The sequence below is a fragment of the Gavia stellata genome, unplaced genomic scaffold (genome assembly GCF_030936135.1).
Source record: "Gavia stellata isolate bGavSte3 unplaced genomic scaffold, bGavSte3.hap2 HAP2_SCAFFOLD_52, whole genome shotgun sequence".
NCBI lineage: Eukaryota > Metazoa > Chordata > Aves > Gaviiformes > Gaviidae > Gavia > Gavia stellata.
In genome coordinates, this window is record NW_026777025.1 from 590,078 (window position 1) to 617,068 (window position 26,991).

A 26,991-nucleotide genomic window follows, 5' to 3' on the forward strand; every position below is an offset into this window, starting at 1 on the left:
CCATTGACTTCTCCGACAAACACATCCAATACACCTGTAAATTATGATGGTTCTTGGGGTCTCGTTGGGATGCACCTCAAAGTGACAAACATTTTGTTCAGTGTCAAGACAAATATCTTGCCCTTTGATGGTGTTTCCTTCACAAATAAATCCTTGCTGGTCTCGTACAACACAGGCCTCGACATCAATAGTTTGCCACTTATTCCTGGTTTTCATAGCCCATACCCTATGTTCTAGGGGATGAAGTACAGTTCCGTGGTAATTTAATCCTAGCACAACAATCGGGTATATGTTATATACTAAAGCTTTAGATATTGTTAGTACAAAAGCTGTAGCTGTGTTGTTAGTAGGGTCAAAGGTAAAATTAACTAAATGCCACCACGATGGGAATCTCCTTTCAAATTCCGCTGCGTTATTCCAAATCACCTTTCGGATTTCTTTTGGTAGGATTCCGTCTTCACCTTCCCTAATGATTGCAGCTGCTATTGTCTGTAACCATAACTGAGCTTGGATACAACTGAGTGCTGTAGAAACATTAGTCTGAGCCACGTCTAATGCATTTATAATCAGTTCATTGTCCTTTTCATTAAGCTTTTCCCACTGTGGTAACACATTTGCTGTAAGCCATTGGCCGGTTCCTAAAGTTAGGAGGGAAGATCTTAAAGTGTTCTGTATTTTGTTCAGATCACTGGTCACCGTTGCGAGTTTGTTCCTTATTATCGCAGTATCTATACTATTTAAAACTCCCAGTCCTGTTCCTACTGCACCAATCGCATGTCTCCTTTTCCTCATTCGGGAAGGAAGGGTCCTTTTATGTAACCATGACGTCCACCCCATATGTAAGGGTCTTATGAATGACGAACAAGCTGGTTGAACAGTGCAAATATCGTTCTGTATTAATAATTCCACTCGTTTAAGAGACCATATTGGATTAGACATTACCTGTTGCTGACCGACATATTGAATTACGTATGGTCCTGTCGGATACACTTATGGTCCCATTTGCTCAGGCTCTGTGGGACTTGATTTAGTAGCCTGAGTCGAGGTGGTGTAGGCAGGGGGAGTGGTGGTTTCCTCTGGTGTCTGCAACCAAAATCTAAAAGTTAGAGCTTGGGCCCCCTCTTGAGTTGCCCCCAGACATACTATGGTCACCGTTTGAGTTATATTGAAGGGATACCAACAAACCTCCTTGCTTTCACATATCGTGCTGCCTGTTCTATTGGCAGAGTCCCAGACAGCACCGTTCTTGGCAGTAATTTGGGTCTGGAGAGGAGGCGGGTTACTTACATTAAGGAGTCTACAACCTATCTGGACCTCCTTTCCTTTCTCAAACATCCAGGTACAGACCGAATCTATCCTTTCCCATTCAGTTGGTCACAGTGTCATGTTATTATTATATATTACCACAGTTGCCAAATTCAACCCCTTTAAATCCTTTCCTGAGCTTCCCATACACCCAAAATAAGCGTCTGTCCAAGGCCACTCCCAACAGTGGTTACAGTTCAGCAGAGTCATAAGAATCCATATCATCGCTTTTGAATGCGAAGCTTCAATGCTCCCATAGGTGTTGATTCCCATCGTGGCTTAGGGGCTTTCTTCACTCTGGTGTGATGCACCCATGAGGTCTGCTCTTTAATCTTGATCGCTGTATGGGATGTCAGCAGCACCTGGAAGGGGCCTTCCCATTTCGGTTTCAGAGGTGAATCTGTAAAGGACTTCACATACACATAAATACCACGCTTAACATTATGCACCAGCCCATCAAGACCTCGGGCTCTGGTTCCTAAGACAAGTTTCTCTATCTCCCACTTACCTTTCTCTATTTCTCAACCTACGTCTTCAACTAATTTCTGATCTTCTTTGGAATACCTGGGTTCACAATCAATTTGTATTTTACCATCTGGGACCAATGACTGCACCTCTAATTCACCTTTCTCAGCTGCTCTTTTGGCTTCTCGGTCTGCCATAGCATTGCCCAATTCTTGAGCGGTATCTCCTTTCTGATGAGCCTTGCAATGCATGATAGCCGCTTTTTCAGGTTGCTGCACTGCTTCCAGGAGCCTAAGAATTTCTTCAGCGTGTTTTATATGTTTCCCTTGGGTGGATAGGAGTCCCCTTTCTTTCCATATAGCTCCATGGGCATGGACTACCCCAAAAGCGTATTTGGAGTCCGTCCAGATATTAATCTTTTTGTCTTTGGTTAGTTCCAACGCTCGGGTTAAAGCGATTATTTCTGCTTTTCGTGCCGAAGTATTTGGGGCAAGGGCTGCGGATTCTATTACCTGATTCACGGTGGTTATTGCATACCCTGCTCTGCGGACGCCTTGTCGAAGAAAGCTACTTCCATCTGTGTACCAGGAATCCTCAGCGTCTTTCAGTGGCTCCTCCTTTAGATCTGGTCAGCTGGAATAGACCGCTTCAATCGTTTCCAGGTAGTCATGTGATACCGGTTCTCCCATGGTTCCACTGAGGAAAGTTGCTGGATTGACAACGTTAGTAACAATTACTTCCACATCATCCTGTTCCACCACAACAGCCTGATATTTAAGGAATCTCTGTGGTGAGAGCCAATGCCTCCCTTTTACCTCTAATACTGTGGACACAGTATGAGATGTCAGCACTGTAATCTTTTGGCCCAATGTAAATTTACATGCTTCCTGAATATTTAGCACCAATGCTGCTACCGCCCTGAAGCAGCTAGGCCAACCTTTACTTACTTCATCAAGTTGTCTGGAGAAATACGCCACTGCTCTTCTATATGGTCCCAAGTTTTGGGCTAGGATTCCCATGGCTATTCCCTGTTTCTCATGGGAGAACAAGCAGAATGTCTTAGTAATATCTGGTAACCCCAAAGCAGGGGCTTCCATTAATTTCCTTTTCAGTTGCTGGAATGCTCTTACTGCTTCCCCATTCCAGGTGAGGTCTTTTGGATTACATTTCAACAGTTTATAGAGTGGTCTTACCAAGAGTCCGTAGTTATAGATCCATGGATGACACCATTCCATCATCCCTAAATACATACGGAGTTCTTTAGCCGTCTGTGGTTGAGGAGTTTGGCAGGTGGCCTCCATTCTTGCTGTTCCTAGGGTCCTTTGGCCTTCAGCCACTAACAACTCACATGGTCTTTTTATTTAGGGCTTAGCTGCAATTTTACTCCCTTGAAGCATGACTGACTTCACTGAAGTCAGACGTACCCTGGGGAAAAACAGATTCAAAGCAAGAGAATTATAGAAACCAACTCCACACCAGGAAGACTCGCCAACCTTGACAGAGGGGTTTGTACCTGCATCCCGATTCACTGGGTTGTCCACAATCCCAGTGGATCATGGAGCAGCAGAGAGGCAGAGGTTGTGCCAAGGCAGCACTCATAAGCCTTCCACAGCTAAACCACAGATATTCTGCATGCAAGCAACTGCAAGCCTAATGCAGCTGGCTTTACAGAACCATTTCCCAGGGCCTGCCTCTTCGCTAAGGGGTTTTCAAGGTGCTGTGCACCTCCTGACCGCGCTACTCATGCATTTCTAGCTGAGCTACAGCACTCAGGTACTTCTCTGACTCACGCTCCACCAAGGACGAGACAAAACGTTCCATTTGTACAAAATGCTGATTCTGCTGTATAAATCCCCACGTGCTCCTCACCGAGCCGCATGCACCCCTCTCCCAATGCCCTGCACAACCCCTGCAAGGGGCACAAAACTCAGTTCAGCAGAAACGCACCAGAGTGTCGCCGAAGCTGTGCGGAGGACCTCTCGCTGGCAGAGCTCCCTACTCCAGACACTCGCCTGTTCAAGGGCAAGACAAGGGACAAAGTATTGGACATCAGTGCTCTTGGGGGTTATGTCACCCTACTTCTACTTGTGGTGATGTTCACGTGTTGCTCTGCTGCCTCTTGAAACTTGAAGAGCAGCACTTTGCTGCCCTTCATGGGCGCCCGTTTACCTCTGCCACCCCAAAAATGAACACTAATTTGTACTAATAAATCACATTTTAAAGGCACCAGTGTACGTTGCAAAGCCTACCTCAGTGAGATTAAGCTCTTGTGTCACTTGGGTAGCATGGAAATCTGCCCTAGGCCAACATAACTTTTACCCTAAATATGGTTCATGTGAAGTAATTTCTCAGTCCCTCCAAAGGAACAGATTATTTCACAAGCATGGGGAGCCAGGCACCACAGGGCATTTCCTCTTTAGTTTTCTATATCCATACTGTTTGAGGAGAGGACAAAGTGTTAAACTAAATCTAAGCTGCAAATGGAAGATGAGAAAACAGCTATGCCCAAAGAGATCTTGCACCTCTGGCCTGGTGCAGAAACACCAGCTGGCTCAGAGCTATCCCCTAACCTGGCCTCTCCAACCAAGTCATGCGAAAAACAGTGCTCAGAGGTGGCAGGATGCTGATGGAAGGAGTCAGCCTGCCTGTCTTTGTCTGCCTGCAATGCTTCCTCCCTTCCGTGCCATGGACTAAATCCTCTGTATTAACAAGCCTCCCGGTAACAGCACTGACCCTTCACATCACTGCACTGAGAATCAGACTTGCCAGGGCCACGGCACTGATGTTCAAACCTCCAAGCAAATGCATGTGCGGCACGGAATAGGTGCCAGTGGACAGAGCAACCACAATAACAAGCATGAAGACACAGCCACACCAGTACTACTGCCCAGTACCACTGCCAGTACTACAGGCTCTGGAGTAAGGTGTCTGCCTGCAGACTGTATCTGCCCCTTTATTCCTAGACATGCTCTGTCAGGCAGATGTCTCACCGTCATCTGCAGCACACCACCCTCCCGCTCAGTTAAGGACATCTAGAGCTCAGTGGCTCTGCACCAGCCTGGCTCTCTGCCATGGGCACAGCACTCCCTCTCCCCTAGACTCGCAGCTGGATCGCAGGCAGGCAAGTATCCTCAGGGACAGCACGGCTGCAAGGCTTGGAAACACAGGGGATGAAAAAGCATCATCTTTGCTCCAGTCCAGAGCCAGGCAGGGAAGTGGCTGCCAGGTGGGAAAGAGAAAAGCTCTCTGGATCTACTCATGCCTCTAGGATTTTCCATAAGAATTAAACTCCTACCACTGAGATGGCTAAACATCTTATCAACACCCCTCCCTGACGCTCTCCTACTCTTCCACCTGCATCTTCCCTCACAACACTCAAGAAAGCGCAGGGAGGGAAAGCACAGCCTGCGAGTCCCTGCTGCAGTGCCTAGCAGCACCATGCAATGCCAAGATGTGACCAGCTGCAGACTGCCTGACCATAGCCTGGAGCAGACCTCACAGCAGGGGGTGGACTAGAACCAAAGTGCAAAAATAGTGATTACTTTAGACACCACGTTCAGCTGTGTCACTACTGCGTCCAACATGATATACATTAAGGTGACAGCAGTTTTCAAAGGTGGTGGTCCTCACTCTGATCAGGCTCACTTCGGGTCCTCCAAATAACAGGTCACTTTTAAACAGACCTTTGTATCTATAATTAGTGGAGCAAACCCATAATTATGCAGCAACGGACAGATACTAGAAACCGACACCTTGAGAGGCTGCCCCAGCACAGACAGTAGACTCTGTTAGCCCTGAAGCCAATAGACATTACGTCAAATATGCCAGCGCTGAAGGATAAAAACAGCCTGAAACACACAAGAGCCTCCAGCCTATGAGAGCATAATCTTCACCATGGGGAAAGAGTTTCCCCCAGTTCCAGATCCAGTGCAACCCCACCAAAACCAGGATGGGTTCTCAAAACCCACACCAGATGCCCTGGTCTGAATCCAGCCTGGCAGGTGCAGCTTCCCCTGAAGGCACCAACCTCTTGGCTCCTCCAGTCTCACCTTGTTCTCCTCAGGGGTGAAAAGGATGCGGAAAGTGGAACACATGCCAGGTGCTACCTTACGGTACACAACCTTGGGGCTGATCAACTTGAAATAAGGTGAGCTCTCCAAGACGACCTTCACCAGCCGAGGAACCTGCAGGAAAGACATGAAACTATGACTTTGCCAGTTGTGGAAACACGAGGAGAAGAGACCTAGCCATGCCCTGGTGACATCCTTCCTCAACCACCTTTCCAAAGCACTTTTACCTCTCGAGGTACATACACATAATACACAAGGGTGGACCTGAATCCCTTCAGCCGGGGAAATTAGCTCCAGGCCAGAGGCAGTAGGGCAATGCCCTGCTGTGAAGGAAGTGCCAAGCAGATAAGACACCAGCAGCATGGCGATATGATACCCGAATCAAGTCATCCGCATATTCAACAAGCCCATAGAACCTGCTTGCTTCTGCCTGTGCACATCCATGCCGTCACGCCTCTAGAGGGGGAATGTATTATCTGAAGGCAAAACAGGATGTGTTATACTGGGGCAAGGAAGAAATTCACTTCTAACCTACCGGGTTTGAGCGGGGCAGTCAAGCTGCGATGCTACAGAGTTGTGCAGGCAGACCAGCAAGAGAAGGAGACCACAGACATTGTGGCCTTACTGGGAATAAAAGCAAGCTGAGGAGCAAAAGGAGGAACATAGGAAAACAAAGGGACAACCCCACAAACAAGGAGATGGCTAAGAGAATTTAAAGGGGGCTGTAGAGAAGCAAGGAAGAAGCACGATACTCTACAAGGAAAGGTTGATGCAGAAGATCAGAGCAGTCAACTTACCCAATTAATGGCAAGCCAGACGACCCCCCAGCCTATGCCTATCAATTATGGGCTTCAAAGGCATTTTCTGCCCTGAGATACATGACCAGCACTGACTCACACTGTGGTTTCATTACTAAAAGCCAATCTCACCTCTCCGGAGGCTCTCACTGCCTGCTGATTGTAGCCAGGCAGCTGCCAGTGCAGGCAAGGCAGATTTCTGGGCATTCCTCCCCACACCCGGGAGTCCCTGCAGGCACCCTGCTGCAAGTTTCTGCCCTCTGGGATGCCACAAACACAGAGACTGCACACAGGCATTTTCTAGCACACGGGTATCAACCCCTGAGCACCAAATGTCGTCTCAGAAAGTCTAAAACAGGTGATTTTGACTGACAGGCAGCTTCACTGAGAAACAACGAACCCACACGAGGCTTGGCAAAAGTGGATATTCATTCTGCACCACCCACCCGAGCCTGATAACCCACGGCCGAGGCAGTCCTGAACTCTCCAAACGCCCTTTGCTCCCAGCAATCCCCTGGGGCAGTGAGTTCCCAGAGATAATTTCACACTGCAGACAAACATTTTGGTCACCAAGTCCCTTGGGAGAGGAGTGCACATGGCCAAGACCTTCACCAAAAGCCACCCAGAAGATGTGAGGGTGGCGAGGAGCAGCCTGAAGACAGAAAAGTAATTTTACAACACACAAGTAAGAGCAGTAAGTGTATGGCGAAGCGCTTCTGTATTTGAATGATTACAGAGCCTCTCTTTGGAATATACTTTGCTGTCAGCTGGATTTTGATGGAGCAGACAACCTCAGGCTACCATGCAGTATAAGTCAGTGTGATTCAGAGGAATCTGGGAAACTGGTGAGAAAACTTTGAGACACAGCACAATGTTGCTTTTCTCTAGGACATTCCCAAAAGCCAACAACATATGGATATGATTTAACCTCTCTTGGCATTATCATCTCTCTCTGCGTGTACTTGAAGTCTTACTAGTAAGCATTTGACGGAGGCTACACCAAAGCGAGATGTGGCTATTTCAGCAGGAGGGTGGAAAATGGCAAGCTCGCACCCTGGTGTCCTGCCCCAGCCTTCCCCCAGTATCGGGCTTTAGCACTGGTAGCTAAATTCCAGCAAAACCCACCAAGTTCACCAGAGGTTATTTGTGTTGGCTACTAAGCATATCAGGACTTCAATGTCTCACCGGGGAAAAATGTTTTACCTTTCCCCCAGCAGAAGGCAGAAGGAACTCCACCACCACCAGCAGTTTGAAAGGACAACAGGACCTAGTCACTGAGGCATTCAGATAAGCTGGAGGCGAGCCTGTCACAAGCACGCACCCTCTTCAAATGCCACATCAAACAGCAAGGAAAAGGCTACCTTTCGATGGGAGCTTTCACTCCTCTCTAGAAGCTGGATAATCCGGGGCCGCCTCATCTCCCCAGTGCTGGCCAGCCTCTGCTCCGTGGTGAGAGACATCTCCTTCAGGAAGGCCGAGGGAGTCAGCTGAAATGCAAAACACCAGCAAGAGCTACACAAATGCCTTTCTTCAGAAAGGCTTTTCTTGGTCAAGTGCCACTGATGAATAATTTGTGATCACAGCCACTTGGATAGTCCTGGAAGTCCCCAAGTTTCTGCTGAAATATTTAACACCAGGAAATTAATGATATAGAGCGGAATATACACGCTCTAACCAAGTGGCTCTGCCCCATTAGCTTCTCCTTCATGATTCGATGTGACATGTTTTGGGGATTACTTCTCTTTGGGCATTTGTTTTCTCTTTAGTTTTGCTGGATTGAGCCAGATTGAGCCTTTGAAGAGAGTGGGGAGGAGTTATCAGAAATCCCTGAACTCCATCCTTGCACAACGCTCACAACCAACACGTGTGTGGAGATGTCACACAGTCATGCCAGGACCTGGAAAATTCAGAAGGCTCAGCAGCACAAATACAGGCACAGTGGGGCCCTTCAGGGCCCGTGAGCTTGGCAAAAGCTGCACTCAAGAAAAAGTTAAGGTGAGCACTTTGCTATGGCCCTTAAGCATCCAGATCCCTTTGTGCATGTGTCCAACAGCTTCCCTCATCACAATAAAACTAAACTGCTCTCTGATGACGCTGTGCTGAAAAAGACAGGAAATTAAGAATAAACAGCCAATTTCTTGATGGATGTTAAGAAAAAAACCAGGAAGTTTCACCTAAAGGCACAGCTTCATGTCTATGCAGATCCTGTGGCTGGCACTATGCCACGTGCCAGTGCTCTTATTTCAAGGGACCCCACATCACTTGTGCTGAAGCAGCAGCACCAACCTCTCAGCTGGTCCGATACCAACCCATCGCCCTCCAAACTTAAAGGCTGGGGATACTCTGCAGATACTCTGCACTACAACACACCATACCCAGCTTTTCTTGTAGCAGCAGAGACTAGTGGCTCAGTCTTGCTTCCGTATACACAATAAATCCTCTTTCTTCTTCCTTCTGCAAAGATAAACCATCTCTCTCTGGACTAATTGGTTAGTTTGCCTTCCTATTACACTTTGCTGGAACAGTCAGACAGGAGATCTGTTCAAAGTGAGAATCAGGATGCTATTGAACAATTTTGTTCAGCTAAATCTTCTTGTCCTGTTCAGGCTTAAGTAGCAAGATCATATTTTGGGACTAGAAATCACCTGCTTAGCAATCATTACCATAGAAACAGCATCTCAAGGAAGCCAGGAAAGGAGAAGCACAATTTCCAGGACTAAGCTCTTGTCCCTCCAGCCCACTGCTAAGTGGCTGAGTGCTTTCTAAATCCAGTCTTGCTACCCAGGAAGCCTCACCCATCACCTTTATAGTCCACTCCCTGTGTATTTTATCACTTCGGTACTGTCATCCTGCAATTTATTACAAAAGCTCTACCACAGCCGAGATAGTTAATAGGAGCCTAGTGTTATACCTTCCTCTTCTTTCTTTTAATAAACTTTCAACCCTCAGCTGTCAGTGAGGTGGACCAAGCTCCCTTCCAAGGGTCTGCTGGAGATTCCACAGCTCCACATGCTATAATTCACAACTGTGGCTCCTGCCTTAAGTATTTACAGTACTGTTTTCCCTTTCCCAACTGCCTCTCCCAGCACCTGATCTCTGCTATCCTGGCTTTGCTACTTGCATCAGCTCTCCCTTTTTATTTACTCTTTTCCTGGCAGCTCGACCACATTTCATTCTGGTTCGCAATGCATCGCAGCTTCCATGCAGGCAGCAACTTTGGAGTGGAAAAGCAGAAACCAAAGGACTACGAATCGGTCTGCAGGTCAGGAGCAAGCGGCCATAGGCAGGGTCAGAGCTGATGATGTTCACATCCTGACCAGCTGCCTTCACCAGCCAGGACCCTGAGAGGTCAGGCATCAGCCGAGTTCTCTGACAAGCTCCTGTGAACCTCAAGCCAAGCCAAGCTCTTTTAATCTCAATTTTCAAAACCTTCCGAGTGAAATATTTATGCGTATTCATGCCCAGATCTCAAAGGAGTTTCAAGCTCTGGAAAAACATCAACATTAATTGAATTCAAAGGTGCTAAACAGCAGACAGGTAAGCAGAGGCAGGACTACCACCCCACGGCCTCACTTTGGCAGGCTCCAGCCTCGTACCCAATGGTCCAGCACACATACGTTACTGGCTGCCAGAATAGCAAATATTCCCTATTGACTGGATTACTCCTGTAACACTACAGCACTGGCTGTAACCCCGAGGTGCTACAGAGCAGACTTTGGCTTCACCGAGTTATTTCCCACCCTTCAGTCAGGGGGCAAGGCTGGACAACCTGTTAGGAGCAAGCTGCACCCTCCTGGAGTAGTCTAGCCTTTGGATTTTCCCTCGACGTAGGCAGGAATTGCTTCTCAGGAAATCACCTATGGATTTAGAAGGCAAGGAAAGGATAGTTAGGGTGAGTTGGCTGTGCAGTCGCTTCGAGCTAGGCCATTTGTTGCGTTTTGCATCACAAGCCTTCACGGTATTTTATAGACAGAGCAAGAATAAATCGTCTTGTGCCTCATTTACAGACTGGGCCACAAAAAGATTTAAGGCCAAAACATCCGAAAGCCCACGTGCGAGACGAGGGGGGCAAGACCAGCAGCGGCGAGGCAGGCAGCCTCCATCCCCCTCCACATTTAACCCGCAGCCCCGGTGCAGTCACATCGGCATCCCATGGGGAAAAGCAAGCAAGCTAGCACGCAGCACTGATCATGAAAAGAGCCACACGTCACCTGGAAACAGCCCGTGTGCCAATAGAGCCTAAAAATCAACTCACACACGCCCCATAGAGGTGCCAGCTCTGCCCTCAAAAGGGACTATCTGCTCTTCTCCTGCTCTCTGGGTGATAACTCGCACCCCAGTCCAACCGGCTCACCTGCTCGGCTGCCACCTCGCACCTCCCAGTCTGCCTGTGGCGGGGCGCTCGGCACAGCCTGACACCGATGCACAAACCGGCACAGCCAACCTTGTCATTTCTCAGGGAAGCGCTGTAATAGGTACACCCCGACAAGCACAGCCCAACAGACACAGCTCTACACTCTTCGCTGAAGCCAGGCTCCCCCTCACTCCCTCACTGAGGAGCTCCAGATGGGCTCTGAGCTCCATCACGGGGCACACTGCTGGTCCACTCAAACCGATGCATTTCACCCCAGTGCCTCTGCCCAGCACTCTTGTGCAGGGGCTGACACAGGGCTAAAGGGAGCTCAGGGCTTGCAGAGTTCTCCTCAAATCCCTCATGCCCATTTCAAGGCCAGAGATGCTTCTGTGACTAGGAAAACAGAACCGGCTGTTTCCATCATGGTGGAAAACTCAAGTTGCCTACGATGGCAAACAAGAGCACTTCCAAAGCAGATATCTGGAGGTTAATTCCTGCTTCACAGTCAGCATCACTGGTATTTCCTTAAGAAGCCATGCAGGACACTTCAAACTCTGAGCCTTGGGCAAATGCCACAGGACTGCAAAGCGTGAAATCATTATCTAAAAGAACAGGTCACCTGTTCCTCTTCCCCACACTTCCTCTCCAACAAAAAGGCTCCTGCCTAAGTAACTAGACCTGAGAAGACCCACAGCCGTTAACGCACTTCACCTGGGGGCACGTGCATTCTGCTCCTGGGGAACAGCAAGCCTTCAGGCAGGGCTCACCCAGTGCCACAGGACAGGCACGTAGCGCAACGTCTGCTTCTCAGCGTACAGTCTCTTCCAAGGACTGAGCGACAAAATACAAATGCACGCAATAAAGTGTCACCCCTGGTATGCAGCACATCACCCTCCGGTGCCTTCAGCATGAGCACAACCTGGGCTCATCCTCCTCCCACCATGCGTCAACTCATTTTTGCCTTATGTTCCCTACACTGCCACAGAGACGAGCCGGTCATTAACTGACAGAGGGAAACGCAGGGCTCCGAGGTCAGGTAACCGGGGCAAGATGTGACCTGCAGTTCTTCCCAGCCACTGCTTTCCTTCCATCCGCCTCACAGCAGCAGAGGCCAGCTTATTCACCCCCACTCTACCAGGTGGACATTGGGATATGGATCCCGTAGCCTGGCTATTTCACTCTACTTTCTCATCTAGATGAAGACCCAGCGAGATCTTACAGATGTTGCACAAAGTTTAGGCGGGTTTTTTTTCCTAGACAGGTTCAATCCAAAGTAAAGCAGAACTCACAGTACAAGAGAAGCCTGGGACGGGGGAGCTCAAACATGCCGGACAGAGAGAAACATACGCTGACATTTTTTTATGCGCATGCCTTGACTCCAAAGCCTTTTTCTCCTTGGCTCCTCTTCCCACATCCCAACTCTCATACATTAACTCCCTTATTTCAACTCCCAGCAAATCTCCATCCGCTCTTGCCAGACCCTGGGCTGGACATACCCAAGCCCATCACCTGGAGGGCAACTACACCAGCACGCACAGCAACACTGTTTATCACTGTGGAAATTCCAAATGACAGCCCTGAAGAGGTCACCACTTGGGAAGACCACACCAAGACACTCTGCAGGAGCTAATTTCAGCCACCCAGGCTACAGAAGCGCAGCACCCAGAGGGCCCCAGCTCTATCCCTGCGCTCAGCCAGGCTCTTCAGCCTCCCTGCAGCACCCATCACTACAGGGAGAGCCTGGGTAACCCTTGCAAAACCTGCTCCCAGCCCCGAGGGAGGTCAACTCCCTTTGCCAGGGCCTTAAACACCCAGACAAAATCCTGGCAGGCAGCACAGAATAGCTGATGCAGCCCCATGAAAGGGGAGCCACGGAGACCCTGGTGAGCAAGCTGAAGGGGACTGGTGCCCTCTGCAAAAAGCAGCTTTCTTGGATTCTCTCGGCTTTTGTGCACAAAGCACTCAGTGGACTCCGGCGTTTTGCAAAACACACACGGTCTGCCAAAGCTGCTTCATTTCTGATGGCAGAGAAGGTGAACACTGCAGATTATTACTTTTTCGAGCTAACGGGGACTTTGAGGGGTAGGAATACACTGCATTCCCAGAGAGCACAGTGGGGAGGTGTCGCTGCAGCTGTACGCTACCAGCCACAGTGCTGGCAGCTGAGCAGGGGGAGGCCACAGCCAGCTTGTCCAGTAGCTTCTTCACCATAACCATGGCTCTTGATGGATACAGACACCAGGCAGCCCTGCCCAGCTGCCATTTTTGAACAGCAACAGACCTGAAATTAAAATCAACATGGGTGTACGTACTTTGCAAACCTACACACATGGTTCAGGATGCCCTGCAGGATGTAGAAGACTGCAGCCACCGCTTTCTGACCCAGTCCTGGGCTTCACCATGCTTGCAGGTGGAAAAGTCATAAGACAGACCATCCCTCTCACAGAGCTTGCTTCCAGATGCACAGGTGTAGCTGAGATAGGGAAGACCACGTCTCTTCCAGGCTTCTTCCTCAGGACAGGGCTTATCAGTTCCAGAACACTTGCAAGCTAGCCACAAAATGAAGCATCAGCCATCTTCCCCAGGGGAGACCCACACTTTCAAAAAGAGAGCCCAGAAGCTGAAATTCACACCACCACGGTAGCTCAGGACCATGAACTCAGAGGAGCTACAGGGTTTACATCGCTGCTCCTTCTCCATTCCTGGGGCTGTACATACAACCCCACAGGGACCAACAAGGCCCTCTTCCCTTGCCAACACCCTCTCTGCCCCATGAGCTCGCCTCTGTTTTCCTTCACAATATCCAACTCTCACCATTAGGTTCAGCTTGGAGCCACTATTCCCGATTCACACGTGGCTCTCAGTTGGCTGCCTGTGTTTCTGGCTCAAAGGACACGTTTCAAGCAGCACAGACTGCAGCTAGTCCCAAGGAAACGGAGAGGGGAGGATCACACTTGCACACAGCCCAGCGCAGAAGCAAGCCACCCACCTCAGCACTTCAGACAAGCCACCCTTCTCCACCCTAGCAGGGTCTGACCAAAGCAGGCTCTTGGCCCTGGTCTCCTTAGAGGCACAGGTAACAGTTAAGCCATGCAGGGAGCTGCTCTACAGGGCTCCAAATCCTTCCCCCCATCCCCTGAGAAGTGGTGTTTACATAGCTCTTACCTTCCTGCAGAAACAAATGAGCATACAGCCAAGGGCAACAGGCAGCCATGTTGCATTAGTAACCTCTCCTTTGCTGCAGTGCTAGAGGGACACAGAGCACTATCAGCCAGCATCCCCAAAAGCCCTGCTGCAGGCTCTGAGATGAGACCTGACAGCACAGGCACTGTCTAGCTTCTGAACACCAACACCAGAGCCCCTGGGCGGGGGGTTGAAACAGGCACATCAGAAACATAGCTTTCCTGTCACCAGTGCTGCACTCACCAGACCAAACCCACAGAATAACTGGACACGTCTGGTGTCTTGCAGAGGACAGAGCCACAGCAAAGGCAACGACCAGAGCTGCAATGAGGATCCAGGGAGAGCAGGGAAGTGCTGGTGCAGACAGCTTACACCACCACAGGGATGCAGATGGGAGCATCCACTACCCCCACTTCAACCCATAAAGGAAAAACTCCAGCACTCGGTTAAAGAAAGGAATACGACTGCAACACTCATTCATTTTAGATGCTATCAAAACTTTTCCTCCTGAATAACTGCAGTGAGATCACTTACCTAACTGCAACCTCATGAAGTGCCAATCATGAAGTCCCAAACAGGCAGCCCATAATCCTCTTTGTCCAAGCAGCGTTCATACTTGTCTTCTTCTGAAAAAAGAAGGACAATAGAGTTGGCCCCTTTCAGCCATGTTTCCCCCTGACTTCCTCTGAGCAATGCAATCCCCCATTGCAGGGGAGAACATTGATCCTTCTGCTAGCACAGACCTCAAGGCACAGCCCTGGGTTTCCTTTCTCCCTTTTTATTCCCATGCTGGGAATCTGTTTTGTTTCCTCACTTTTTGCTTAGTTTACATCTCACTTCCAAACCCTGAACTGTTTCTCAACTCCTGCTCTGAATCAAGACAAGATTTCAAATGCCTACATTTTGGAGACCCTGACATTAGCCGTACAGCCATGAAACCCAAAAAGAGTAAATGGTTTTTTCCCCACTGCTTTTTAAAACAAAGTCCTTGGCCCCAACAAGTGTAATGCTTCCTAGGTTTTCCTTTTCCTTAATACTATGAAACCATTTAATCCAGCCAGCTCTCCTTCTGTAAATGCAGAAGAAAATTTACAAGCCTCAAGAAGGTAATCCCATTTCAAGGGGAATGTCTGACATAGAGGTTAGCAGGGCAGTAACTGAGGCTGGGATTGCCTGGAGACAATGCACAAGAAGATGGGCAGGCTCTGGATGAAGTTCAGGCAGCAAGGTACTGCCACAGTGTTACAGAACATCTCAAAACACAAGGTCACAAACAAGTGAAAAAGAATGGAAAGAAGATACTTCATAACAAACGCACCTGGCACTTAGACATATTAAAGATAAAAACTGTCTCCACTAACTCTCCACTAACTAGCAATAACGATTAATGCAAGGACGAATCTTAGAAAAATAGAATGGACTGCCAAAACAGTGCCCTAAAGTTAACCTGCCTCATTATAATCTCATTGTAATGTGAAAACCACACCTCCTAGCTAGAAAACACCCCCAACCCAAATAAGCCCCCTACTCTCAGCATGCGTATTGAATTAAAAGAGAACTGTATCTTTAAGATGAAGTAAGAAAGGTACTAACCAATAGTTAATTTAGGGGTAGCACCAGTAGGCGTAACTAACTTTGTTAACTGTTTTAAATACCTGCCATGGTTTTAAGCCGGTGTGCATGTTAGGCACTGCAATAAACCAAGGTCGGCTTTCTAAACTATCATTTGGTTTGGAGAGTTTTCTTCGCTACGATTTTCCAGCACGCACCGGAGTATTTTCGGGGAGGCCCTCCGATTCCCTGGTCGGGTGAGTTTCTGCGACAGCTCTCTGGGAGACTAATGACATCATTGGTATTGGCATTAGTATTGGGATTGGTATTGATATTGGTTGCCTGCAAGGAAGTCATATCTGAATTAAGTACGCGTTGTTGAGCTATTGGTATTGGCAGTGCACGACTGTGTAATCCGTACACTACTACGGGGACGCCCGGAGTCTGGATTTTGGTTTGGCTTGGGCACACCTACGTGGTAATTTTATACAGTGGGAGATGGACAGTCTACTGAAGGGGGAATTCTTAAGCGCTCTCCTCTAGGGTGTATACTAAACCACTGGAGCAAGTTGGGGGGTGATCCCTTGCTCGGAAAAAGCTGGTAGAATATTGCAGTCATTGGTGGCCCTTGTATACTCTGGATGATCAGGAGAAATGGCCTAAGAAGTATAAGCTACAATACTGTGTTGCAATTAATGCTGTTCTGTAGATGCGAAGGAAAATGGCATGAGATACCATATGTGAATTTGTTCTTTGCGTTGCGGGATAATTATGATATACGTAGGGAGCGTGGCTTGATGGAAGGTGAAAGTGCTGTATTGGCGCTAGAGGCAGAAAATAAGAAAACACCTAAGCGTTGTTGTTCAGCATGTAGCATCGGCAGGCGACGCAAGAAATATAAAGAGAAATGGGAAGAAGAGCAACAGGAGGAGGAATTTGAGATAAGGATAGCAATTGGGAGAGGTAATGGGCAAAGCATGGACTGGACAATGTTAGAGAGTGGGATGAATGTGGATTTCTGTTGTTGTAATTGTGGGTTTGATTTTGGCGTGGGGAATTCTTTTTGTTGCTGTGAGTGAAGTTTGTAAAGATTGTGTGATGAATGTGGATTTTAATGATAATTCTTAAATATGTGATAACAGATTTAAGAAGGGGAGAAGATTTCCCTGTAAAGCACAAAGGGCCGGAATATCCTTGGAGAAAGATCAGTGTGCTTTCTGTAAGCAGAAAGGACACTGGAAAAGGGAGCGTCCACAGTTAGGAGGACAAGGCCTGGAGGAAATGCCAAGTCAGGCTGTTAACATGATGACATTAGAGTCAGACTGAGGGAGACCGGGGGAAGATTCAGAAACCCTCCCCAACAGAACCCCTGGTTATAGTAAAGTTGAGGAATGAAGAAGTACAATTTTTAGTAGGTATGGGGGCCACTTACTCAGTATTGAATACAGGCAAGGCTAATTTGAGTAATCAAAGCACATCAATTATTGGTGCCACAGGGCGGAAAGAAAATAGGCCATTTTTCCGGCCTTTGAAGTTTGGAATTGGCAAAAGCGTGTTAACCCATGAATTTCTTTATATTCCTAATTGCCCTGTGCCGCTATTAGGACGAGACATATTAACTAAATTGAATGCACAAATTACTTTTTCAAAAGGAAAAATCCAAATCCATATTCCTGAAAATAAAGCTTTGGACCCTCAACTTTTTATGTTACAGAAGGAAGCCGAGTTACAGGAAATACCAGAAGAAGCTGAAAATGCTGTAACCCCTCTAGTATGGCCTTCAGGAACACCAGGACGATCCCGAGCGGCAGAACCAGTAATCGTTCAGTTGAAACCAGGCGCCAGACCGGTAAGACAAAAACAGTATCCAATTAAATTAGAAGCAAGAAAAGGCTTAGAACCATTAATAGAACAATTTGTAAATTTTGGATTACTAACAGAATGTCAGTCAGAATACAACACCCCTTCCGTTAGCATCTGAGAGTCAGGAACCGTTCGCTTTTGAGTAGGAAAGCCCTAAGACTGGTAGAAAAACTCACTTGTGCTGGACAGTATTACCACAAGGATTTAAGAATAGTCCTACGATCCTTGGAAATCAATTAGCCAAAGAATTAGAAGACTGGCAAAAGATGCATAAAAAGATCACCTTACTGCAATATGGAGATGACACACTGCTAGCAGCAAGTAACAAGGAAGATTCCATACAAATTACCATAGGTCTCCTAAACTTTTTAGGGTTGGCAGGGTACAAAGTATCCCGGAAAAAGGCACAGATCGCCCAACAGGAGGTAATCTATTTGGGGTACACAATTTCCCAGGGCCAGCGTAGTCTTGGAATTGAAAGAAAAGAGGCTGTTTGCCAGATTCCCGAACCTACATCGAAACAAGAGCTCAGAGCATTTCCCGGAATGGACGCATGGTGTCGCCTGTGGATAATAAATTTTGGACTCACTCCCAAACCCCTATAGGAAGCTGTACTAGGGGAGGAAATCTCCTTGTCTGGACTCAGGAGTGCAGAGAAGCATTCACAAAATTGAAACAGGCCTTAATGAATGCTCCAGCCCTAGGCCTTCCGAATTTGGAAAAACCATTTGAATTATCTGTGCATGAAAGACTGCATATTGCCTCAGGGGTACTGGCCCAGAAGCTGGGATCATGGAGAAGATCCGTGGGAGATTTTTCAAAACAACTAGACAATGTTAGCAAAGGATGGCCAGCATGTCTCCGAGCAGCGGCGGCTACAGTATTACTGATCCAAGAGGCCTGAAAATTGACGCTCGGGCAAAAATTAACTGTATTGGTACCCCATGCAGTTACAGCAGTGCTGGAACAAAAAGGAGGACACTGGTTGTCACCAAGCCGGATGCTGAAATATCAAGCCGTTCTTCTGGAACAAGACGATGTGGAGCTGAAAGTAACCACGATCCTGAATCCAGCGACCTTCCTAACTACTGATCCTGCTGGAGAAGAATTAGCACACGACTGTCTGCAAACGGTAGAACAGACGTACTCCAGCAGACCAGACCTGAAAGACCTACCAATAGAAAATGCGGACTGGGACCCGTTCGTAGATGGTAGCAGCTTTATGCGGAATGGAACACGAAAATCAGGTTATGCAGTAATAAGTGGTAAGGAAGTCATTGAGGCCAAAGCTCTGCCATCTAACACTTCAGCCCAGAAAGCAGAACTCATAGCCTTACTGAGAGCATTAGAACTGTCAAAAGGTAAAACTGTTAATATATGGACAGATTCAAAATTTGCCTTCGGAGCGGTCCACGCTCACGGAGCCATTTGGAAAGAAAGAGGACTTCTAACATCGCAGGGATCCCCAGTCAAATACAGGCCAAGGATCCAACAACTATTACAAGCAATTAATCTACCCCGATTAGTGGCAATTATGCATTGCAAGGCACATCAAACTGGAAATAGCCCAACGCATGTAGGGGACCGCAAGGCAGACAGAGCTGCGAGAGAAGCAGCTGAAGGTCAAATATTGCTAGTTTGGCCAGAAAAGGTTCAGAGGTTGGGACCTAAGAGTCCGCAATATACACCAGAAGACAATCAATTGGCTAACCTACTGAAAGCAAACAAAAATCAAGAAGGATGGTGGGTGAACCCTTCGCACCAAGTAATAGTTACACAAGAAATCGTGCGTGAAATAGCCAATAGACAACACCAAGAAACTCACTGGGGAATAGAAACCATGCTGGAAGCACTAAAAACACAAGTGCTAAGTGTTCGAATGACTGCAATAATTAAGAGCATAGTGAAGAAATGTGAGTTATGCCTGAAGAATAATCCTCACCTACCCTGAAGACATTTACCAAGGGTGACAAAGCGAGGAAACAGTCCAGGAGACTACTGGCAAATAGATTTTTCCGAATTACCGCGGCAAAATGGGTACCGGTATCTTTTAGTAATGTTAGACACTTTCTCAGGTTGGCCAGAAGCTTTCCCTTGTTGCACCAACAAGGCAAAAGAAGTAGCAAAAGTGCTACTGAAGGAAATAATACCAAGATTTCGGGTACCCATAGGACGATCTTCAGATAGGGGCCCACACTTCATAGCAGAAGCTGTTCAAAGTTTGACTAAAGCATTAGGGGTAAAATGGGCTCTCCATACCCCATGGAGACCTCAAGCAAGTGGAAAAGTAGAAAGAATGAATCAAAACCTAAAAAGACAGAGAAGTAAAATTTGCCAGGAGGCTCAGATGAAATGGCTGGATGCTTTCCCCTTAGCTTTGCTACGGATACGCATCCAGCCTAGAACCAAAGAAAAGGTTAGTCCTTTTGAGACCACATACGGTAAACCTTATCAGATGACTGAAACAGGAGTTAATCCTGAAATTGCAGGAAGACATTACCTAAAAGAATATGTTATCTCTCTGGGAAAGGTTCTGTCCTCTCTCCACAGGTGCATCACTGTGAGCACGCCACTATCTTTGGACGTGCCTGTGCATCACTACCAACCAGGGGAGGGGGTGTATCTGAGGACATGGTCAGACGAGCCGTTGAAAGAGAAGTGGAAAGGACCTCTTCAAGTTTTACTCACCACCCATACTGCTGTCAAGCTTGAGGGAGTTGCTCCGTGGACACAGCACAGCAGGATCAAGCCAGTCGCGTCACCACAGTAGTCTGTCAAACAAGAGAGACCTTTACGTTTACAATTAACACAGGAATCATGAAGTTCTGGATTATAGCTCTTGCAGCCATGTCAGGAAGTGCGGAAGTCAATACAGATGGAGAGGTCAATACAGATTTGGATGAAAACCTAATGCTAACTTTGATACAAGGGTTTGGTAAAATGCATAATCTTACCAGTGTTACAGCATGCATCCCAATCCCTCACTTGGCCAGTCAGCCCATCCCATGGGGCACTATACCGGTAAATTTATCTTTACTAGAGGAATATGACAACATCACAGGAGCCTTTAAGCAGGCCAGTGTCTCTTATTATTTAGACAAAGACAAGAAATGTAGACAGAGAGGAAGCGATGTGTTACAAGATGCTACTTTTTGGAGATGAGGGGACAACAGAACAGTATTTGGGAGAGGCTCGGAAAAACAACGTCCCAAGGGATCACACCCCTTAGATGGCCATTTTCTGCAAATAGCATTGGCAGCCTCTGGCGGACAGGCTGCAGGATGACTGAAACTCTGTGCCACTAATAATACAGTACCTAACGTAACCACCGCTCCAGAATGTACTAACCTTAGAACAGAACTCAAAATTTGGACTAGACCTTTGGAAGGACATTGGAAACATAAAGGGAATGTGGACTGGTGCTTTAATTGGGGAACGAAGGCTACTTATGTTAGCCGAACCAATTGGATGTGCCCCAATGTTCTAAATTATAGTGAAATATCAATCCTAAATTCTACCTTGACAATGATAGAACGTTGTAAAAACCAAAATTTTTCAACTAATGATTGTAAACAAGACGTTCCATCCCCAGGCTACACGACCTGGGTAACATCAGATGGATATTGGACTACCTGACTACGACTTAGTACAATAACTAGACAAGTAATTTTAGGATTACTGACCTTATGTCCTATATGGAAAAAGAATCCAATCAAAGCTCAATATTGGGGACAAATTAAAAGAGATACCGAGACAGAAGAGGACCCCGATACTTGGACGGAGCCTTCTGCAGCAGTACAATTTGAGTGGGCACTCCAAAGTTTCCCATTACCAGGGCTTTAGAAAATCGAATGTTAATAGAAAATCTGACTTGGCAGGTGGAAGCCTTAGCAAGAACCACTCAGAAAGGATTCCAAATGATCAACAAACAAATCCAAGCTAACACTAAAATGACATTACAAAATAGGCTGGCCTTAGACTTGCTATTAGTCAAAGAACAAGGAGTGTGTGGATATCTTACGTTAGACAAAGAACACTGCTGTATCCACATCCCAAATATCACTGAAAACCTGCAAGAACAATTAGACAAAACGAGAAAAGTAGGAAAAGACAATAAAGTGATAAAAGAGGCAGCGGAAAATAATTGGTTTATCAAAATTCTCCAAGAATTAGGTGGGTGGTCTCTAAAAGGATGGTGAGCTACATTGTTGGAGGGAGTAATTCATGTGGTTGTGATTGTGATTATTCTAGGAATCTGCATAGGCTGTACTAAAAGAACCACTGAAAGAAACATATGGAAGTAGTAAAAATCTAACTACTTCAAAAGGGGGGACTGATACCAAAGAATTAAGAAAAAAACCAAAGTTGCCAAGCCTAAACCGTGATCACATACGAGCAATTAATGACCCTAACTGCATCGCTGAACTGATATAATGATAATACCAGAACTTCAGACTGAACTACTATCTAAACCACTGAGAAGATTTGGTATCGACTATGCATAAGATAACTGATTTCTCCACACAATTGCTTCAGTAAGGCTCTTAGAAATTATTATTAATAATATTGATAGTATTATGATATTAATAGTATTATTGCGTGCATAATCAGGTTAGAGTTGAAATATTTTATATTCTATTTCTTTTTCCAGGTTGTAAGAGGACGGGATAGGTTTGAGAATGTGTGACAAGGTTAATCACCTTCTGTTTAGTTGCTGAAATCCAAGTAAGAAGGATTCAGACTTCTGGACATTATAAAATATATCCGTACGTTTCAAAGGGGGGAAATGTTACAGAACATCTTGAAAAACAAGGTCAAAAACAAGTGTTAAGAACAAGTAAGAAGAGTTAGAAGAACGTAAAGAAGATACTTCATAACAAATGCACCTGGCTCTTAGACATATTAGAGAGAAAGAATGTCTTCACTAACTCTCTACTAACTAGCAATAATGATTAACGCAAGGACGAATCTTAGAAAAATAGAATGGAATGCCAAAATAGTGCCCTAGAGTTAACCTGTCTCGCTATAACCTCATGATAATGCTAAAGAACACACCTCCTAGCTAGAAAAGCCCCCAACCCAGTTAAGACCCCTACTCTCTGAGCATGCGTGGTGAATTAAAAGAGAACTATAAGATGAAGTAAGAAAGGTATTAACCAAGAGTTAATTAAGGGGTAGAGCCAGTAAGCATAACTAACTTTGTCAACTGTTTTAAATACCTGTCATGATTTTAATCCGGTGTGGGAGAAATCCCCCATGCACCCGGCGCTGCAATAAACCAGTGTCGGCTTTCTAAACTATCATTTGGTTTGGAGAGTTTTCTTGGTTACGAATTTCAGTAACAGCCGGGGTGCAATTTCTCCTTAAAAATGTCATAATCCCGATTGTTTGCAGTAAAACACATTAAACACATTAAATTGCCATGACGGCTCTGCTCCGCTCTCAATTGTTTATTGCATTGGGATTTCAAGCGGAAAAAGTCTCCAACTCCAATCATCAAGAAAAAGCACCAAAAAAGGCAAAGTGTCCATTGGAAATGCTGAGAAACACTTCAGTAACTCCTGAATATATTCCCTGTTTTCACTGTGAGACTCCAGCTCTGAAGGGGGGGAAGCAGAATACAGAGATCCGGTAATACCACACTATACCATCTTTAATTCGCGAGAGCGCAGCGTAAGACGCAGCAAGCTGCAAATACAGTGCTCTTCACTTACAGTAGCTGAAAGCATTTCATTCCCATTTTTCCGATCCATTGCTGGGTTGGGGTTGGCTTTCCCCCCCCACCTTTGAGCTGTATGAAACAACTCGGCTTACCTGGAGGTGCACGGCGCTGGTGTTCTAGCTTGTGCTGCGGGTTCTTCCTGCAAAGAAGAAACCTCTGGTGAAGCTCCGGCGGAGCTGGGTACGGGGAAGGGAGTGAAAGCTGTGCATTAAAGACAGGGGAGGAGGGGTGACCCAGCGCGCACCTTCCCGCCCCACTCCCCTCCCGGCCAAGGGACCGGATTCGCCCCTCGCCAAGCTCTGCCGCCGCGGCAGGGCTGGGTCTGGCCCCAGGGACGGTGCTTTCCCTCCCGCTGTACGGGCGGCTGCTCCTTCGCCTCTCGAGCCGCCGGTCGTCCCCGGGGAAACCCCGGCAGGGCCCCGCGGGAGGCGGCAGCGCGGGCGCCCGCTCGCCCCGTCTGCGCTCCGCGCTCGGCCCCCGGCGCTGCAGACCCGGGGGGGCGGCGGGGGGGAGCTGCCGGCTGCCGGCTGCCCTCCCGGCGCTTCCCCCCGGGCCGCGGAACCCCTCGCGGGGGGGTCCGCAGACTGCCCTCCCGCAGGCCGGGCGCTCCCGAGCGACTCCCGCCGGCCCCGACGAGGCGGCGGCGGGGGCCGGCGCCCTGCCCCGCCGGCCCGCTCCCGGGGCGGGCTCGCCGCGGGAGAGCCGCCCCCGAGGAGGGGCCCCGCCGCGGAGGGCCGGTCCCGCCGGGCCCCCCGGCCCGCGCTGAGGGCGGCGGGGCGCTGCCGGAGCCCTCCCTGGCGCGGGAGGGGCGGGCGCGGCTCGGCGCCGCGGAGGTGAGGGGGGGGCCGGCGCCTTCCCGCCGGGGTTCGGCTCCACTTCTTCCCCGGGTGGACGGCGTCTGGGAAAGGTCTTCTCCGGCCCGGCCCGGCCCGGAGCGGAGCGGAGCGGAGCGGCGGGGAACGCGGCCTCGTTCGCTTCGCTCCCCGGCGCGGCCGCGGCGTGGGCTGTGCCGCCGCCCGCGCGGGGCCCCACGGGCCTGGCCCGGGCCCGGGCCTGGGTCGGAAGGGACCCCTCAGGGCCGTCCGGGCCGCCCCTGCCGCGGGCAGGGACATCTGCCGCTCGGCCGGGCCGCGTCCCCTCGCCCCCCGCGGGGAGCTGAGCCGAGGGCTGCGCTGCCCTCCGCCCTGCCCGGGGCGAGCGGGCCTGAGGGGCTGCGGGGCTGCGGGCAGCGCTCGCCCGGAACGCCTTCCCGCGGGGGTTCGGCTCCGCTTCTTCCCCGGGTGGACGGCGCCTGGGAAAGGTCTTCTCCGGCACGGAGCGGGGCGGGCGGGCGGGCGGAGCAGACGCGGGGCTGGGGAGCGGCTGCGGAAGAAGCCCCGGCTGGAGGTGCTGGAGAGAAGGGGGGCCCTGCCTCCTTCCCTCGGGCCACCCCTCGGGTTTGCTCGCGGGGTGGGTGCGCGGGGGCCAGAAGCCCCAGTTCACGTCCCAGGTATGAAATTCATGTCTGATTTACTTCATTTAGTTGCTGACAGCTGCGGTTCTAGTTGGCAGTCATCAGTTCTGAAGGATCCTTCACCCACGTGTGTTTGCAATGCTTGTTTAGTGCTGAAAACGGCTTCAAAAACGTTTGAAACAGAGATCTCGCCAGCTTGTGTTCTGCTGGCACTGGCACTGGACAGGTACGTCTTTGTGTAACACCACCACCCCCAAAAAAAACCCCACTCCCCCCTGAAACTGAAGTCCAGTTCTGGACCCCTTGTGTGCCTTTTAGCGGCGAGTCATTTTCTTTCAGGCGACGTGGATCCAGACATATATCCTGTGTCACTTCACTGTTGAGCGCACAGGCTTCTTGTAAACCTCAGCTGCTCAGGTCACATCCTCTGTCGGTGTCGGAATAAGAATTTCAGGTAAGACAGATTGACACCTGTGTGCTGCTGGGATTGTATTTGGGAGATCACAGACGGCCTTCAGCTTTGAGGATCAAATTTAACCATGATTCTAAACGAGAAGTAGAAATACCTTGCCCCCCCTCTCCCCGCTTGACCAGCTTCAAAGTTTTTAAGTGAATTGGCCTCTGTATTCCTCATCCCTCTCATGCTGTCGCTGGGTCAAGAGGACTACCCACGGCTGTAAGTTCAGGCGTGTGTCGGAGACTTTGCAGGATTGAGGGCAGGTTGATGAATAGCAAGGAGATGTTTCCTTTGTAAACTTGTGGCTTTTATTCTGAGCTGAATTAAAGTGAGTCATGTTCATGTCTGTCTTTCAAGCCTGGCAGGTGTCCCACAGCTCCAATTCTGGACCAAGTGCTTTCTGGGGAGGATGGCATGGTGGGCTGGTCCTCCGTCCCTGGGAATGACTCTCGGGGGTGGTCCGGTTTTCTAGAGCTGCTGCATTCTTGTGCAGAATTCAGCCCCTGCACGATTCAATCTTGGTTCTGCAGAGCTGGTAATGAGAGGGGTGCCTGGGTCTCTGCTGGTGGGGTGGGTGGGTGCGTGGGTGCTGAGAGCTTGGCTGTGCCTGTGATGTCTCCTTTGCTCTGCCCCTTGCTCACTCGCTGTGCCCTGTTGTACCTCTTCTAGTCTTTGTAAGAATGGTTCTCCTCGGGATAAAGAGAGACTCTTTCTCTCCCCAGGTATTTATAAGGACTGTGCAGTCAAGGCTGTGATCTGTAGTTTTGTTAATTCTGCTCTTTTTACTGCCTGTGACTGTTCTTCCCCCGTGCAGGCGATGGGAAGAGCCGTTGGCATAGCGCTCATGAAGCGGTTTGGGTGGCGGGCTGATCTGCGGGACCCCGATGCAGAGGTCGCGGTGTTTGTCTGCCAGACGGCCTGTCGCTGCTTCCAGGATTGCCCCCGATAGCTTTTGGGTTGTTCTCTGCTCCCTTTGCACTCAGGACCGTGGCCTCTCCCCTGTTTGTCTTTCTGCTGCTGAGTTTAACTAGAAACCGTATGGTAACTCTGAGCAAAGCTTTTCGGTAGCTACCGTGTGCGTAGTGCCTTCCAGAGCACTGAAATAAATAGCAGAAGGGCCAGCATGGAAAAGCTGTAGTGGTCATATTGGCCGTTGAAAACATGTGACAATGCCTAGTGAATCGTTTTCTGCAGGTATTCCTAATTATGTGTCAGTTATGTCTGTTAATTTTTGCCACCTGAGGATGTGAAGGTACTTTGTTAAATTGAATGAGGTCTTCTGCCATGACAGCGAGGCAGACTTTACGAACAAGGAGTGCTCTGTGCGGAGGTGACAATGAGTCTTCGGTCTCGTGCCTTCAGGATACAAGATAGCTGACATTTTGTGACTTCTTTTTGGTTAGAATTGTTCTCTTCAAAGTCAGTTGATCACTTTCTGGGGCAGTGTGTGAATTTGGATATTATTTGGGTTTTACTGTAGCTGAATAATTACCCCTTAGGCTCTTTGGTTGTGGAGTGGTAGTTTGTTGTGTGCCTGCAGAACAGCCTGAGGCAGATTGGTTTCATCCACTTCCTGCTAAATAGCTGTTTTGGAAACTGCCTGTTAGTTACTACAAAGTGATTGAGGAGAACTTCATGTATACATTACGTAACTTTTTACACACATGCGCGCGCACACGTGCAGGCATGTGTATATATCCACCTGTGTAAGTGTGTATGCTGTGAGCTTACAGGTTGAGAGGTTTAGGAAAAAGAGTAGTAAACTGCTGCG

The 26,991-nt window shown here is 48.5% G+C and overlaps 1 pseudogene; it reads left to right on the top strand.

Annotated features, from left to right (window-relative positions):
- Positions 1-26,169, top strand: part of LOC132321603 (ATPase family AAA domain-containing protein 2-like) — a 175,768-nt pseudogene extending 149,599 nt beyond the window's left edge.
- The last annotated feature ends 822 nt before the right edge of the window (positions 26,170-26,991 follow it).